General features: G+C 46.1%; 1 long non-coding RNA gene across 1 annotated transcript; it reads left to right on the top strand.

Annotated features, from left to right (window-relative positions):
- Positions 1-7,897: 7,897 nt before the first annotated feature.
- Positions 7,898-15,060, top strand: LOC133370473 (uncharacterized). The gene is made up of 3 exons (XR_009759137.1): positions 7,898-7,960; positions 13,333-13,557; positions 14,303-15,060. It is a non-coding gene; the product is annotated as an uncharacterized LOC133370473 (long non-coding RNA).
- The last annotated feature ends 1,600 nt before the right edge of the window (positions 15,061-16,660 follow it).

The raw sequence follows: 16,660 nt of genomic DNA, 5'->3' as shown, positions 1-16,660 counted from the left end.
TTCAGTTCAAGGAAGAAGCCAGTAACAGAGAAAGCAACCCTCCCCCAGGTCCCCTCTCTGTGGGAGGCTCGAAGGGTGGTGACAAGGGAGAGGGCATTTTCAGTGGTGGCTCCCTGTCTGCAGGTGTGTTTTGGCGGGGGATGCTTCGGGACTTTGGCCCGTTACTTTTTCTGCAGCCGGCCCTCTCCAATCCAGCACTCACTCATTTGCTCACCCATTCACCCACTCACCCCCGGGCGAAGGAGGAGGCAAGAGGGGGCTCCCCAGCCAAACCATACAGCAGAGGCTTTTGCAAAGCTTCTCCAAGCAGACAGAGAAGGAAAAGGAAGAGGAGGTGCAACCCCGTGGGGCAAGAGACAGGCTGCTGGCAGAAACCAGCGAAAAATCTGCTTAATTCTAGTGTGTGTGTGTGTGTGCGTTGGAATTAAGCAGATATTTGTCCACCCCAGCCTACAGCCTGTCTCTTGCCCCATAGTGTGGCTCTTCCTCCTTCCTGGGCTTGCACTCCTGGGGAGGATATTGCTACGGCCTCCGCTGTATGGATGTGGGGGGGCCCCTCCTGCCTCCTCCTAGTGTGTGTGTGTGTGGCAGATCTGTAGCGCCACTGTGTGTGTGTGTGTGTGTGTGTGTGTGTGTGTGTGAGAGAGAGAGAGAGAGAGAGAGAGAGGGAGGGAGGGAGAGAGGGAGGGAGGTGGCTGTGAAGGGACTCTGCACTTGAGAGAAGTTTACACGGGAGAATGGTGGTGAGGATGATGGAAAGTGAGAGAAGGAGTTTACACAGGAGGAGGGCGGAAGGCAGTTGCGACCCCAGGAATGACTGTTTTGACTTCAAATCACCCAGCCTAGGAAGGAATTGGATATTGTGCTTGCTTCTTGGGTTTTTTACCCCCTCCCAGAGGTGACGGGTCAGTTCGGGTTTCAGGAGAGGAGCAGGGGCACATTAGTTGCAGAGCATTTGAAAGGGATGAAGAATTGTGCCCTTTCTCTCTCTTAAAAAAAGAGGCTTTAGAAGTTTGAGAGATCTTCCTGCCTTCTCCTCCGATTCCCTTCTCTCCATGCATCTGAAAGTATTCCTGACACAAGGCATTACAATTTGCAAACGCAGAAGGGAAATGGGTGCTTCTTGCCTCAGTTTGTTATATGAGCAACAGATTGTTCAAAGCAATATCTTCCTTTCTCTGTTTACTCCCATTTACCTGGGAGTAAGTTCCATTGAACCCACGTATTGGATTGCATGTATTGGATTGCAGCCTTAATCTGCTCCCGGTGGGGAATGAATGCTGGCTGCTGTGGGAGGAGCAAATGAGGAAGCAATTTTCTCAGCTAGGAAGGCAGCAACACCAACATGTTAAAGCCAACTTGGTTTACTTGGGAGTAAGCTTCATTGATCACAGCGGGGCTTGGTTAGGAGTAAACACGCAAATGATTGGGTTGCATGATACCATAGTAGATTTATCTTGATAAAATAGGTTGTTAATTTCTTTCTTTGGCTGGATTGTATGACAAGATTAGAGATAAAAAGAATGATAGTTAAATAATTCATGTGTGTTAAGGTTGTTTTATTATGCTAGGGACATAACCTTGGGGTGGAGAAGACATAGAAGGAACTTTCAACAAATGAGCTTCTAAAACCACAATATGCTTTTTAAAGAATTCCTTGATGAAAATAGGCTTTAAATGAGGAAGGGCCATAGTATTTGGTTTAAATGTAATAGAAACAGTTTAGTAGTTCTATTTCTTAGCAGAGTATGTATTTCTCTGTTTGAAACTTGGAGAGCTACCATTGATTGAGGAGCTCTTGGGTGAGGGACATTACTTAGTCAGGTAGCCCTGCCCACCACAGGCAAAACAGCATTGTGATTGGCTCTTGAGCGAGGCTTTCCCCCTATCCTTCCCACTGGCCAGGCAATTTGAGCCACTTTCTGTAGGTAACAGAAGGCCATTTCTGCTCAATACATTTAATTTCATGTTTGTGGTCTAAAAGAGAAATAAATGTCCATGAGGACTGAGATGAGAGGGTGAAGCTTCCATACAACATCATGTTTTTTTTCTTTATTGCGGTAGCTTTCCAAGTCAATTATGCAGGCCTCAGTAGTGTCAGTGGTATAACCTTAGAAGGGGTGGCAGCGGGAGGCGCAGCATGACTCACAAAGGGACCCTGCGCTTCTCAGTTTACCACTACACAACTGCCTGTCTGTGGAATGCACTCCCCAGTGATGTTTGCCTCGTGCCTTTGTTGACATCCTGTCTGCGCCAGGCAAAGGCTTACCTTTTCCTCCCAGGACTTTGATGGACTAAGTTGATATTGCTTGTTATGAAAATGTTGCCAAAGGTTCCTGTGGCTGTGACCAGTTTTTGGTTTGTTGGTTTGTTATGGGCTTCTTTGTTCTGTTTTATGGTATTTTTTTGGTGTTTTTCACATGGTTATAAGTTGCTTGAAAACCTTTGAGTAACAAGCGATGTAATAGTAATAGTAATGAAATGGAAATGGACTGCCTTCAAGTCGATCCCGACTTATGGTGACCCTATGAACAGGGTTTTCATGGTAAGCGGTATTCAGAGGTGGTTTACCATTGTCTCCCTCTGAGGCTGAGAGGCAGTGACTGGCCCAAGGTCACCCAGTGAGCTTCATGGCTGTGTGGGGATTCGAACCCTGGTCTCCCAGGTCGTAGTCCAGCACCTTAACCACTACACCACACTGGCTCTCAGTAATAGTAATCCTTGTGATTTTTCCAGTGAGGAATTAGAGACACTTGCAGCTGTGTGATCTAGCCTTCCTCTTGAGGAGGATCATTTCTCCCCAAACCACAATTTTAGATCATAGCTGACCTGGGTCTCTCTTCCCTCCACCATCACCACACAGAGTCCACCCCCCCCCATCTTTCACCTGCTAGAAGTAGCACTGGAGGTGGGAAGGTCTTTGACATCACAGGCGATTCTCTTTGTGCCCAGCCAGATGCCTGGGCTCCCTTTGTTTACTTTTGTATTGGTCGCTGACTGTATGAATTCATTCATTCATTCATTTGTTTACTTTGCCACCAGGGGCTGGGAACAGCAGCTGAACCCACCAGCTCCCCCCTAGCGTCTTCTCTTCTGATGCTCAGGATGTGTCGTTGTTAGCCCCCGCCTTCCCCATTGTGAGCTCCTAGGTAACCAGAGGAGGTCATAATGCAAAGCACTAGGCTATGGTGAACTGCGGGGGGGGGAGGAGAGAGAGACTATAAATTTGTATATCAGCCTGAAGCTGTAACTCTGGGGTGGGAGACTATAGAGACTTGTCCCCTCAGGTATAATCCAGGCACTCTCAAATTTCATTGTTAAAAAATGTCACTTTAAATTAATCAATTAATTAATGACATTTATATTCCACCTATCCTCCAAGGACTTCAAAGTGGTGTACGTGGTTTTCTCCCTCCCCATTTTCTCCTCACAACAACCCTGTGAGGTAGGTTAGGCTAAGAGGCAGTAACTGGCCCAAGGTCACCCAGCAAGCTTCATGGCTGAGTGAGGATTTGAGTCCTAGGCTCCCAAGCTTTAGTTCAACACTCTAACCAGTACACCATGCTGGTTCCCACTGGACCATTCTGAAAGAGGAACACTGATGGGCTGCAGCTGGTTATTGTGGCTCTGTTGCCACTTGAAGTAGTAGCAAAGCTTTTGGGAGCAGTCAAGAGGGTGCCAGTCAGGCTGATGGCAGGGCAGCACAAAGGCCTATGCCCACAATGGCCAACCCCTCACAATCAGGGGTATAGTTTTTTGGTGTCTTGGAGGACAGGATCCCTATGTCTCCTGCATCCTACCAGCTGATCAGTGTGAAAGGGGAGTGTGTTAGCCACTGAGAAGGGTCTGCTTCCTTGCCCTTTCCTACTGATTGGAGTAAAAGGAGGGGAGGCAGCCTCACTTTTCAGTAGCTAACCCCCCCTTTGCATGCTTATTGGCTCCTAGGGACATCTGTTGTTTTGTGGGAGAAGGCATTAACAAGGATCTCATTCTGTGGTGTAGTGGTTAGAGTGTCGGACTAGGACCTGGGAGACCAGGGTTCAAATCCCCATTCAGCCATGAACCACACTGGGTGACCTTGGGCTAGTCACTGCCTCTCAGTCTAACCTACCACACAGGGTTGTTGTGGGGATTAAATTAGGAGGGGGACAACCATGTACGCCATTTTGAGCTCCTTGGAGGAAAAGTGGGATATATATGCAATAATAAATACATAAATAAATAAATTCTCAACCTAGCAGCAAAAAAGGGGGGCGTGGCTGTGACTATCATGACTAGTGCTCACAATGTTTTTCTAACTTTATGTGTGGCAGCAGAATATATGGAGAGTTCCATCCCAGCTGCAACTGCCAAGGAGTATGGATCCAGTCAGAAATGGGCAGGGGAGGCTTTTATTTCCTTGGACTTTTTTTATTTTATCAGGGGACGTGGTGTTTTCTCTGCCCCTGCGGCTGTGGATGAGTATAAAGTTTGCTGCTTATAGAGGCATCGGAACGGCTTTGATTATTTCATCGCAGGTTTTCAAGTAGATGGACTGCCTCTTTGTGGGGAAGGGGGCAAAATGGCAGATGCTGTTCCAGACTTGAATGCTGACAATACTGTGGGCCAGGATGATCTCTCTCTCTTTTTTACCTGGAAGAGAATCAGTATCGAATCAGAGAATGGAAAGCAGAAGTGTCCACATCCCAGTTTATTAAACTGATAGCGGCATTAGGCTTAGACTGGAAAGGCAGGATATATAAATGGGCCGCTGGTGCAGAATGCTGTGGCCAGGTTGTTGAGTGGGGCACCTGGACATGCACATGTTACACTGTGCTAAGGGAACTGCACTGGCTGCAGATCAGCTACTGACCCACATTCAAGGTCATGTTGGCAGCATATAAAGCCCCAAACAACTCAGGGTCAGGTTGCCTGAAAGACTGCTTGCCTATGCATAAAACTATAAGATCACTGAGATCACCTGGGGACATTCTATGTCTTAAAGAAAATCACAAAATGGACATTTCCCCCCATTGTGGGATGCCCTTGCTATTACCCCATGTGATGCTTCATCTATAGGCATCTTGTAAAGAGCAACAATCCCCAGAGTTCCCTAGGAACAGGGATTGATTGTTAAACCACTCTGAGAATTGTAGCTCTGTGAGGGGAATAGGGGTCTCCGAACAACTCTCAGCACCCTTCACAAACTACACTTCCCAGGATGCTTTGGGGGGAAGCCACGACTGTTTAAAGTGGTATCATAATGCTTGAAATGTATAGTGCGGATGGGGCCATAGTGTTTGCATAGCCAAGGAACGCACTGTGAGGGTAATTGACAGACCACAGACTGCAGATAGTTGCAGCCCTGTTGCTGCTCGTGGCCACGGAGCAAATGATTGAAAGAAAGGTCTATCTGAAGATGCCAGGGATTGAACATGGGACCTTCAGCATGCAAAGCAGACGCTTTGCCACTGAGCGATGGCCTTTCCCAGTCAGAAAACTGAGGGGAGACATGATAGCACTGTTCAAGTACTTGGAAGGTTGTCACACAGAGGAGCGCCAGGATCTCTTCTCGATCATCCCAGACTGCAGGACACAGAATAATGGGCTCAAGTTACAAGAAGCCAGATTTCAGCTGAACATTAGGAAAGCTTTCTAACTGTTAGAGCGGTATGACAATGGAACCAATGACCTTGGGAGGTAATGGCTGTCCAACACTGGAGGCCTTCAAGAGACAGCTGGACAGCCTCATGTCGGGGATGCTTTAAGCTGGATTTCTGCGTTGAGCAGGGGGTTGGACTTGATGGCCTTATGGGGGTTGGACTTGATGGCCTTATGGGGGTTGGACTTGATGGCCTTATGGGCAGAGCTTGGAAAAGTTACTTTTTTGAACTACAACTCCCATCAGCCCCAGCCAGCATGGCTACTGGATTGGGCTGATGGGAGTTGTAGTTCAAAAAAGTAACTTTTCCAAGCTCTGCTTATGGGCCCCTTCCAACTCTGCGATTCTATGATTCCCCAGTTTCCTGATAAGTTCCTTGCACCTGAACATTTTGAGATTTCCAACTTACACTCCGCCCCCCCCAAATTCTTTTTTTCCTTTGTGCCTTTTGTCCTTCCACCACCATGATATAGTTGCTGCTGCTGCTGTTGCAGTGGAGAGAAATCCTCCAAAGTAAATTTGGCTCAACTCTATTTGCTTGACCCCCTTGGCCATTGGTCTATGGGGCCCCTCAAGCTACAAAAGCCACTAAGAGGAATTATCTGGGGATTGTGGAATAGGAGTCACCAACATGCAAACACAGCTCTTTCTGTCCACCTTATTTTAAGGAAGCAATGGAAGTTCTTAACCAGGATCTGGACCCAATGATGGATTAGACGTGGGCTAATGCACAGAGGAACAATCCAGATAAGACAGAGGTGATGCTGGTCAGTAGGAGGGCTAATCCAGAACTAATAGCATGTCATGTTCTGGTTGGGGTGCACTCCCCTTGGAAGACCAGATCTGTAGCTAGGGGATGCTCCTGAACTGAGTGAATTTGCATGGTTTTAACTGGTGTGCCAACTAGCTGGATAGAAGTCATGCCGACCATATGGTAGTTGGGGCAGCAAAGAGAGCATTTCTTTTGGCCTCTTCCATGTCCTCAGTGATCTGCCAAGCAGACCTATTTAGAGTGGTAAATAGGCTGGTCCAGATCAGTAACAGTGGACCACTCCACAGCCCGCTGCAAGAGAACTGTGAGTCACTTTGAGGGGTCAATCACTTGGATCTGTGCCAAACGTGGTGGCACAGCTAGTGCAGATCCATTGGGGGTCACTAGACCACAGTCTACTTACAGCCTGTGGGATCAGTTTCAGTTGTTGCCCATCATGGCTGGTAAAATCTAGTAGGAAGGGATTAACTGATGGGCCCAGGGAGTGGCTAATGCCTCACTACAAGAGAGGGAGAGATCCACTGCCTTGAAAGAGGAAATGGAGCACTGTCTCTCGCAGAGGCCCTTCCTGGATCCAGATATTTTAGAAAACTAGTGCCCAGTCCCTAATATTCCCTTCCTGGACAAGGTGGTCAAGGAGATAACGGCCAGCCAGCTGCAGGTATGCTTGGAAGAAGGAGATTATTTAGACCAGTGGTTCCCACACCTCCTGCCCCCAGACCACCTAAAAATTGCTCAAGGTCTTGGCGGACCACTTCATGATGTTTCTGCTTGTTGTAATGTGCTGTGCTAGATGATGCATGATCTTTCATTGTATTTTTAAAGACATACTGTGGACCACCCAAATGAAGCTCATGGATCACCAGGCGTCTGTGGACCATAGTTTGGGAACCTCTGATCTAGACCCATTTCAGTCTGGTATCAGGCTGGGGTTTGGCAGTAAGACAGCCTTGATCACCCTGATTGATGACCTCTGTTGAGACAGAGACAGAGGGAGTCAAGCCCTATGGGTTCTCCTTGATCTCTCAGTGGCTTTCAACACCATTGATCATGGTGTCCTCCTGATATGACACAGAGGGGTGGAAGTTGGAGGCACTTTATTGCAGTGGTTCCACTCCTACCTGCAATACTGTAAACAAGAAGTAGTCCTAGGGGATTGTAGCTTGGCCCCATGACTTCTGAGTTCTGAGATCCCACAAGGGACCCCATTCTGTCTCCTATGCTATTCATCAGAGCTTGGAAAAGTTACTTTTTTGAACTACAACTCCCATCAGCCCAATCCAGTGGCCATGCTGGCTGGGGCTTATGGGAGCTGAAGTTCAAAAAAGTAACTTTTCCAAGCTCTGCTATTCATCATCTACATGAAATCACTGGTAGCTTTAATCCTTGGATTTGGAGCATGGCATTATCAGGATGCTGATGACACACAGCTCTGTCTTTCCATTCCAGGTGAATTAGGAGAGGCTGTGCTGTACCGGTACATGGAAGCAATGATGGAAGCATGGGGGCCAAAAACTGAGGCTGAATCCTGATAAGATGGAGATGCTGTGAGTGGGCAGTTCTAGTATCTGGGAATTAGGTGGATGATGTGTTCTGGGAAGGGCTGCATGCCCCCTGAAGGAACAGATGCATAGTCTGGGAGTATTCCTGGATTCCAATTGGTCACTGGAGTCCCAAATGGTTTTTGTGGTTAGGAGTTAGCTTCAGCTTAGAATGATTCTCCTGGACAAGGGGAGCCTGACATCAGTTGTCCATACTCTAGTGTCCTCCTTCCAGGATAACTGCAATGGGCTCTACAGGGGGCTGCCCTTGAAGATGGTCTGGAGGCTCAGCTGGAACAGAACGGGGCTGCTAGGTTGGGCAGGCCGATGGGACCATGTGCCACCAGTCTTGAAAGCACTGCGCTGGCTGCTAGTGAGCTACCAGCCCCAATTATTTATTTATTTATTAGATTTATATCCTGCCCCTTCCTCCCAGTAGGAGCCCAGGGCGGCAAATAAAAGCACTAAAAACACTTTAAAATCATAAAAACAGACTTTAAAATATGTTAAAACAAAACATCCTTAAAAACATATTAAAACAAAACATCTTTAAAGGCATTTTTAAAAAAAGATTTAAAAACATATTAAAAAGCAATTCCGACACAGACTGGGATAAGGTCTCTACTTAAAAGGCTTGTTGAAAGAGGAAGTACTAGCATACAAAGCCCTAAATGCTCTGCGAACCAAGTAACTAAAAGAGTGTATTCCCCGATATCACCCATCTTGGGCCCTGTAATTGCAGGGGTGGCCTTGTTGTTGTTGGCATTTCTGGGTTGCTGCCCAGTTGGCTTTGAGCCATGACAGAACCTTCTCAGTGGCAGCTCCCCATTTGTGGAATGTCCTCCTTGGCGAGGTGCATCTGCCTCCTTCATTATTGACATTCAGGAGGAAGTTTAAAACATTGCTGTTAACCCAGACACTTAATGCTCCCAAGAATGTGTACATAAATGTGTATATTAGAGAAAAGTGTGCATGAAGATGCATATGTGAGTGAGAATGGCACACAAAAGTACATTATATTAGAGAATATTGCGTGCAAAATGTGTATATTAGGCAAATCGCACACTACAATGCTGGTAAGCTTTTTTTTAAAAAAGTAAATAAAAACTTTGCAAACGTGAAAATGTGAAGAACTGAACTTAAGACTGAGAAACGGAGAGAAATAGAAATAGACAGATTTGTCCATTCCTGCCGATGCCCTACCATCAGCTCTGCCCAGCATGGCCAGTAGTCAGGGATGAGGCTGAGGAAGTAGGTCACATATTGTGCCGGCCTGATAGATCATAGGCCTATACATCCATCACATCCACTTGGAGGCCTTGGAATAGGCCTTCACGGGGCCCTAACTCAGTGGCAGAGCACCTGCGTTGCATGCAGAAGGTCCCAGGTTCAATCCCTTGCATCTCCAGGTAGGGCTAAGAGAATCCCCAGTCTGAAATCCTAAAATCACTGCTGCCAATCAGTGTCAACAATACTGAGCCAGGTGGACCAGTGGTCTGACTCTGTATAAGGCAGCTTTCTGTGTTCTTCCTATGGATGTGCAGTACAGGTGTGTGGACCTACAAGTCAGGTCCCCTCTTATACGGCTGGGAGGTACTTACTTCTTGACTCTGGGGGCACCTTTCTTTGGGCCTTTTCCTTCTGGTTTTCCCTGTGCTGCCCGAACATTTGAAGACATCTTCCTAAGGAAACAAAGGGATCCTTTTTGTTGTCTCCTGGCAACTACTACTCAGCGGCATATCTACCAACACATGACCAGAGTTTTCCCTCCCATCCTTTCCAGCCCTTCTTCCAACACCCCTTCACATCCTCCCATCCATCATGGTGGCCGTTGCTTCAGAGAGAGCAATGGCAGTGTGGAGTGACCCAGGCTCTCTCACCCAATAAAAGAAGAGTCCTGGCTGACCAGACCAAAGGTCCACCTAATCCAGCATCCTGCATCCCACAGTGGCCAGTCAGATGCCTCCAGGAAGACTCTCAGCAGGTCATGAAGGCAGTTGCCCTTCCTGGCTGCTTTTTCCTTGCAGCTTCCCCTGTGGTGTACTTTGTTTGGACATGGAGTTCCCATATAGCTATCCTGATGAATGGCCATTGAATAGTCCAGGGATGGGGAACCTGTGGCCCTTCAGATGTTGATGGACACCAACTCCCATCAGCCCCACGCGGCATGACTAGTGGTCAGGAATTATGGGAGTTGTAGCCTAACAATGTCTGGAGGGCCACAGATTTCCCCATCCCTGGATTAGTCATTCGTCAAAGCCTGGCCTGGCTCCTCATTCCCCCAAACTGAACCATCCTCCAGGGCCCAAGAAAGATGTGAGCAATTGTCTATCTATTAGCTGCTGGGCCAAATTCAAGGTTTTATTGTTGGCATTTAAAGCCCTAAACAACATGGGACCAGGAGACTTAGCAGGCCACCTCTTCTGGCCCAGACCAAGCTGATCTTCCAAGGAGACATTGCATGATCTTGTTGGCATTTGAGGAGATGCTACCTGGCTGTGAAGAAAGGGCTTCATGCCACTGTGGGGGTTTAGAAAAGTTGTTAAAACAACAAAGAGTCCTTGGCCACTTTATACTTTTAACAAAGCACAAAACCAGGATAGCAACGGGTCCTTTTTTTAAAAACAGAGAACAGTCCTCTGCATGAAGGGCTGTCAGATGACAGTCCTCTATTTTATTTGTTTATTTATTAAATTTATATCCTGCCCTTCCTCCCAGTAGGCATGGGAAACCTTTTCAGCTCAAAGACCGCTTTCCCTCCTGCACAACCTTCTGGGGTCCAGTTGCAAGTAGGGAATGGAGGCACAAGTGGAGTACAGATGAGGGAGTAATTCAATTCAGTTTGCACTTAAACCTGAATCTATCAAATTTGCACTTTCTGAAATTGTATGAGAACCAAAACAGTGATCCTTTGAAATGTGCACTTATCCGAATTTTGTGATGCAGTTTTCCAACGAAAGAATGTTTTATAAAATGCATACATGAGGGGAAAGTGTGCATAAAAATAAATACCTTAAATGAAAATAACATTTTAAGGAGATTATTATATTAGGAGAAAATGCAAAAATGTGTGCATTAGTCAAAACTGCATACAAAAATGTACTTATTAGGAGAAATTCACACTAAAATGCTGAAGAATTTCCATGAGGATTTTTTTATTTAAAAAATTGTAAATTGCTACAGAAATGTGGAGAACTGAAGACTGGAAAAAATAGAAACTAGTGGAACCTTCCTTAAAAGAACCTTCCACCCCTAAAGGGGAGCAACAAATCTAACTTTTGCCTTTCTACAATAGGCTAGTTCCTACATAGACACTCACGTGCCCCTATATCTATCCTCCATCCAGCGTTATCAGAGTTCATGGGGACATTCCAGCAACGCAAAAATACTCAGGGTGTGAAGCAGGACCAATGAAGGGGGGGGAACAAGGAGAGATCTAACGCCCGATGGAAAGGCCTGGGGGCCACATGTGATCCATGGGCATGAGGTTCCCCACTGCTCCTCTATTTGAAATGCTGTCCCGTCCAAGTTCAGTTTAAAGATAAAGAACCAAAAGGAGGGGGAGCAGGGACCTGGAATTTACCCATCAACAGTGTGCAAAAACCAGTGTGGTGTAGTGGCTAGAGTATTGGACTAGGACTTGGGAGACCAGGGTTTGAATCTGTGCTCAGCCATAAAGCTCACTGGGTCACCTTGGTCCTCAGCCTAACCTACTTCACAGGGTTGTTGTGAGGATAAAATGAGGGAGAAGGAGAACCATGTACATCACCTTGAGCTCCTTGGAGGAAAATATGTTTCACAAATGTAAGAAATAACAACAAGATGACAGGTAGCTCCTGGACAGTTCGCCTGGTCACAATCTTCCTTAGTATGAATTTCTATTAAAATTATAGTAGCATGCTGTAAATGTGCATCTATAGATATCCCCCTTTGTCCAGGTCCAGCCCAAGACATTTGGCTGCTTTTGGCAAAATGGTGCCCCCAACTTCATCCCATGCACACAGACTGACTGGACTGGCAGCTGACTTTCATTTCAGTATTGGCAATGAGATGGTATCTTTCACTGCATGTGAGGAGGGCAGCAGGCTAATTACGGGGGCCCCAAGGCCACACAGCACACACAGAGCTGTTCTCCAACAGAAGGGCACAGCCAAGGGGCTCATGAGGAACAGCCACGGGGCATTTGCCTCCTAAAGAGGTCATCTCACTCTGTCTAATGATAGGGCCGGCCCTGCTTTTGTTCTTTTCAATTGTGGAGGGGACGGTAGGAGGCTGTTGGATTTCCTTTCATTTGGCAATGTATCTGTGGTGACCCTATGTAAAACACCCCCTCTGCCCTCCTCTTGAAAATGTATTTGTTCTCCCACTCCAACTCCCACCCTCCTTGGAGGCATTTTCATTTCAACTCCACCCACCTGAGTGCTTACAAAAACAAAGAAGGCTGCAAAAAAGTTCAGCCCAGCAGTAGCTCAAGTGAGAGCATTCAAGCTCCATTCAAGCCCCATCCTGAAGTCCTGGCACTTACTGTGGGTGAATAGGTTGGCTAGGTGTCACTTCAATTACAGCTGGAGCTGGAGCCCTAAGGAAACAGGAAAAAGAGCAAGAATGTAGGAGAAGAGAAGCATTGTTTGTTTCCTCTTAACCAGGTCAGACACAGCAGCTTATTTATATCAGTCCCAACTGTCAGTGTTTTCTCTCAGTCATTGAGCCTATTTTTACCGGGAGTAAAGCACCATGGCATATGCTGGGGGGTAAAGAAAGGCAGGGGACGGAACTGGCAATCCCATCCCATATATATGGTCTGCCTAGTAAAACGTCACAAGACATCACCCTAAGAGTCGGAAACGACTCGCACTACAAGTGCGGGGACACCTTTACCTTTTTTAAAGAACCAAGGCATGGAAGTTGTGGTGGTTGGTGGCTCCATGCCAGTTGGTCAGTGTTTTGGGTTTTAGTCTGAACTTTCAAGGAGCTGTCCAAGGTCCTGAACCCATTTGTGGATTAGGTTTCAGCACATTGGACAGCTCCTTGAAAGTTTATGCTGAAACCTGGAGCAGATTCCAGTGACATGATACATTGCTATTGGGTGTTTTGCTTTGTTTTTTTGAGTTTGCGCTATGTCACCTTGAAGTATTTGATTATTTCTATTCTTCCACCATGCTGTTCTATTTACTGGGTTGTTTTTTAAATGCTTGCTGTTACACAGTTCAGTCCTATGCACGTCTATTCAAGAAGCAAGTCCCTGTGAGTTCCATAGGATTGCCCTCAAGCCTCAGTGGTTTTGTTAGTCCCTTTCAGTTTTCTGAAAGAATGCCTGAACAAAGAAGAAGCATGTGAGCTAAACTATAATGAATTCATAAGTATATGTTACCTTGCAGAATGCTTCATCTGGTAACCAACCAGGCCTCCCACTAATACAAGCCCGACAACACACCCAAGAGCAATTCCAGCAATGATTCCTCCAGAGAGTCCTGTGGCTTTTGTTTCTTGTCCTGGTGCTGGAGATTCTTCTTCTCCTCCTCCTCCTTCTGAAGACAAAGAAAGGCCACGTGAAAACTGGGAAGAGTAGCCACAATGTCTTGCTCCTGCTATCATCAGATACGGTGGGCATCCCTGTCCTTTCCCTCAGTAAGCAGGTGGGAGGGAGGGATGGGAGAGAACTCGGATGGTACTTGCAATTAATTCTACAGGTGAACCTCCCTAATTCATACTTTCTGAAACAATGCAAGGACCAAAACACTACCAGCCTTTGAAATCCATATCCCCTAATTTTGCACTGAAGTTCTCAAGCCAAGAAATGAGTAGGAAAATGCATATACTGAAGTTTCGTCTGCAGATAAGCTAGGGATGAGCGAGAATTTTTATTCAGTTTGCATTTCCAGCCAGAACTATCAAATTTGCCCTTTCCGAAACAACATGAAATCTGAAACACAGCCATCCTTTGAAATTTGCCCTTATTTAAATTTTGCAATGTGGTTCGCCAACCAGTGTTTACTAAGATGCCTACAAAAATGTGTTCATTAGGAGAAATTCATACTAAAATGCTGGAGAATTTTCATGAGAATTTTTTTTTAAAGCAAAATTTGCAGATTGCTGCAGAAATGTGGAGAACTGGAGACTGGAAAACTGAGAAACTGAGAGAAATGAAATTGACAGATCTTTCAATCCCTAATATAAGCACATATATTTGGGAAAGTAATGTACAAAATGCTCTATCTTAGGGGAAACCGCCTTGCAAAAAATGTATATATTAGATAAAATTGCACACAAAAATTATATACAGTATTTGGGGAAATTCACCTTGAAATGCTCATGAATATTTTATTTTATTTTTATTTAAAAAAACAGTTTGCAGTGATGTGGAAATCTGGAAAACTGAATTCAAGATTGGGAAAATGAGAACCTGGGAGAAGCCAAAATGGACAGATTTTCTCATCCTGAGTAATGGGAATGCCAATGGAATGGGCAGAGTGTGGTTCCCAGAAACGCCAAGATCATCTTTATTTCACACCCCATTCCTCTCAACTGCCTCTCACTCAGAGCGTGTCTCATTTGCTAATGAAAAGAACATCTTCTGAATCAGGCCAATGGCCCATCTAGTCCACCGCCTTGTTCTCACTGTGGCCAAGCAGGTGCCCAAGAAGCCTGGAGGCAACTGGTTTTCAGAAATATACTGTCTTTGACAGTGGACCATCTTATGTGGCATCAAGGCTAAGGGTATGGGCTGAGAAAGTCAAATCTTATTCCAAATCTTACTTCAGCTGTGAGTTCATTAAGCAATCCCAAGAGAGCACCACCCAGCCGCAGCAATCCTGGCCTACCTTACAACGTTGTTGTAAAGGTTACTGCTTGGTGTGAAGGGCTTTGTGTTTTCTAAAATGATATAGGAACGAGTTGCTAATAAAGTCATTATCATTCCTTCTAGGCCCTTCCATACAGAGATGTATGCCTGGTGGGAAACATCAACTGGCACCCAATTTGCACGGGTTCCAAAGAATCATTTGAAGGGCTGTTCAGTCCAGGTCTCTTTAAGAAGAGAGAGCAGAGGGGCTCATCAACACAGGGAATAACCTGGGCAACAGACTGAGCAGGCACACGGGTCATTATGGTGAGGTGTAGTGGATTTCTATTTGAATTATAGTGACTATTTCTAAATTTGCATCTGTACATATAAAGCATGTTTTATGCAGATTTGTGTCTTTGTTTGTCCACTTTTTTTTCTGGTGATGCATTTCCTCTTTATGGGCCACCTTCCCAAGATCTGTTGCAGAGGGTTTGTTCTGCATGGGGGCCAGTCTTGCCGTTAGACACAGCGAGGTGGGTGCCTCAGGCAGCTGATTCTAGGAGTCATGGAAGGGCACCAAATATTTAATTTGTTAACGTATTTTTTGTCATTGTTATAGTCATCATTATTAAATTTATTATTATCCCTGCTTGGGAGGGAGCGGGGTGCCTGTGGGATTTTCTGCCTCAGGTGCTAAAATAATTTGAGCAGTCTTGAGTACCATGCATTTTGATTTGCCAGGAAGGCTGTTTGTGCACGCACCATTTGCTCAGGACACATCAGTCTCTTGAGACACCTCTGGTTTGCATCTCAATGGTAGCTGAGATATGGCTGGCTGGCATGCAGGAAAGGGTCGCAGCTCAGGGGAAGAGCATTGGCTTAAACAAAATTGGAATTAATTTGAAACAACAATAACAAATAAATTAGTGGTTTAATTTGCTGGCCCCAGATGAAAGGCTATAGGAAAGGGGAAAAGGGGGATGTAAAACATTTACCTCTGATCTTTAAATCAGTTTTCCCTCTCAGAGATGTTGCTGCACCAGATCCCTGCACTTCTATTTGTACTTCATATAAGGTGCTGTCTGCTGGAGTGAGTTTCATTATGTGCAAGGAGCAATCCAAATTGACAGACTCCCGCCCAGTATAGGCAAAATGGTACTCCAGGGAGGAATTTGGTGGTAGTACATAGGTCAAGATTGGATTAGAATTGTCCGCAGGTCCACGAAACCAGGTGCAGGAGACAATCCTTGATATCTCCCCTTCTGGGACCAATGTGATGTCCTCTCCTAACTTTGGAACAGGTGGTTTCAATTGAATAGTAATTTGATCCTTAGGCCCCTCAGGACCCTCAGGACCCTCAGCTGTGGTCATGGTCCCAAAATCAGGACTACTAGGACCAGTAATAGGAAACGCAGTACTTTCTGGCACAGGAGGAAGAGTAGGAGCCTTAGGTGTGGGAACTCTCACCCTTGTAGGAACAATAGGAGGTTTAGTTGTCCTCCTAGGAGGAACCCTAGTCTTCACAGGAGGAGGCACACGTGTCACTGCAGGAGGAACCACACGTGTAATAGGAGGAGCTCTAGTTGTCTTCACAGGAGGAACAGTAGGAGCCTCAGTTGTGCCAGCAGGAGGAATGGTAGAAGCCTCAGTTGTCCCAGCAGGAGGAACGGTAGAAGCCTCTGTTGTCCCAGCAGCAGGAACAGTAGAGGCCTCAGTTGTCCCAACAGAAGGAGCGGTAGAAGCTCCAGTTGTCCCAGTAGGAGGAATGGTAGGAGCCTCAGTTGTCCCAACAGGAGGAATGGTAGGAGCCTTAGTGGTGGCACTATCTGCCACCTGAGGAAAAATAGGAGGCTTAGTAGGGGCTATTTTCTTCACAGGAGGACGATGACGACCCTTGTTTTTTTTAGCAGCGTGAGTCAGCA

Source organism: Rhineura floridana, chromosome 15 (genome assembly GCF_030035675.1).
Source record: "Rhineura floridana isolate rRhiFlo1 chromosome 15, rRhiFlo1.hap2, whole genome shotgun sequence".
In the NCBI taxonomy this organism is placed as follows: Eukaryota; Metazoa; Chordata; class Lepidosauria; order Squamata; family Rhineuridae; genus Rhineura; species Rhineura floridana.
Note: the sequence above shows the minus strand (reverse complement) of the source record. Positions and strands in the feature narration are given on the sequence as shown.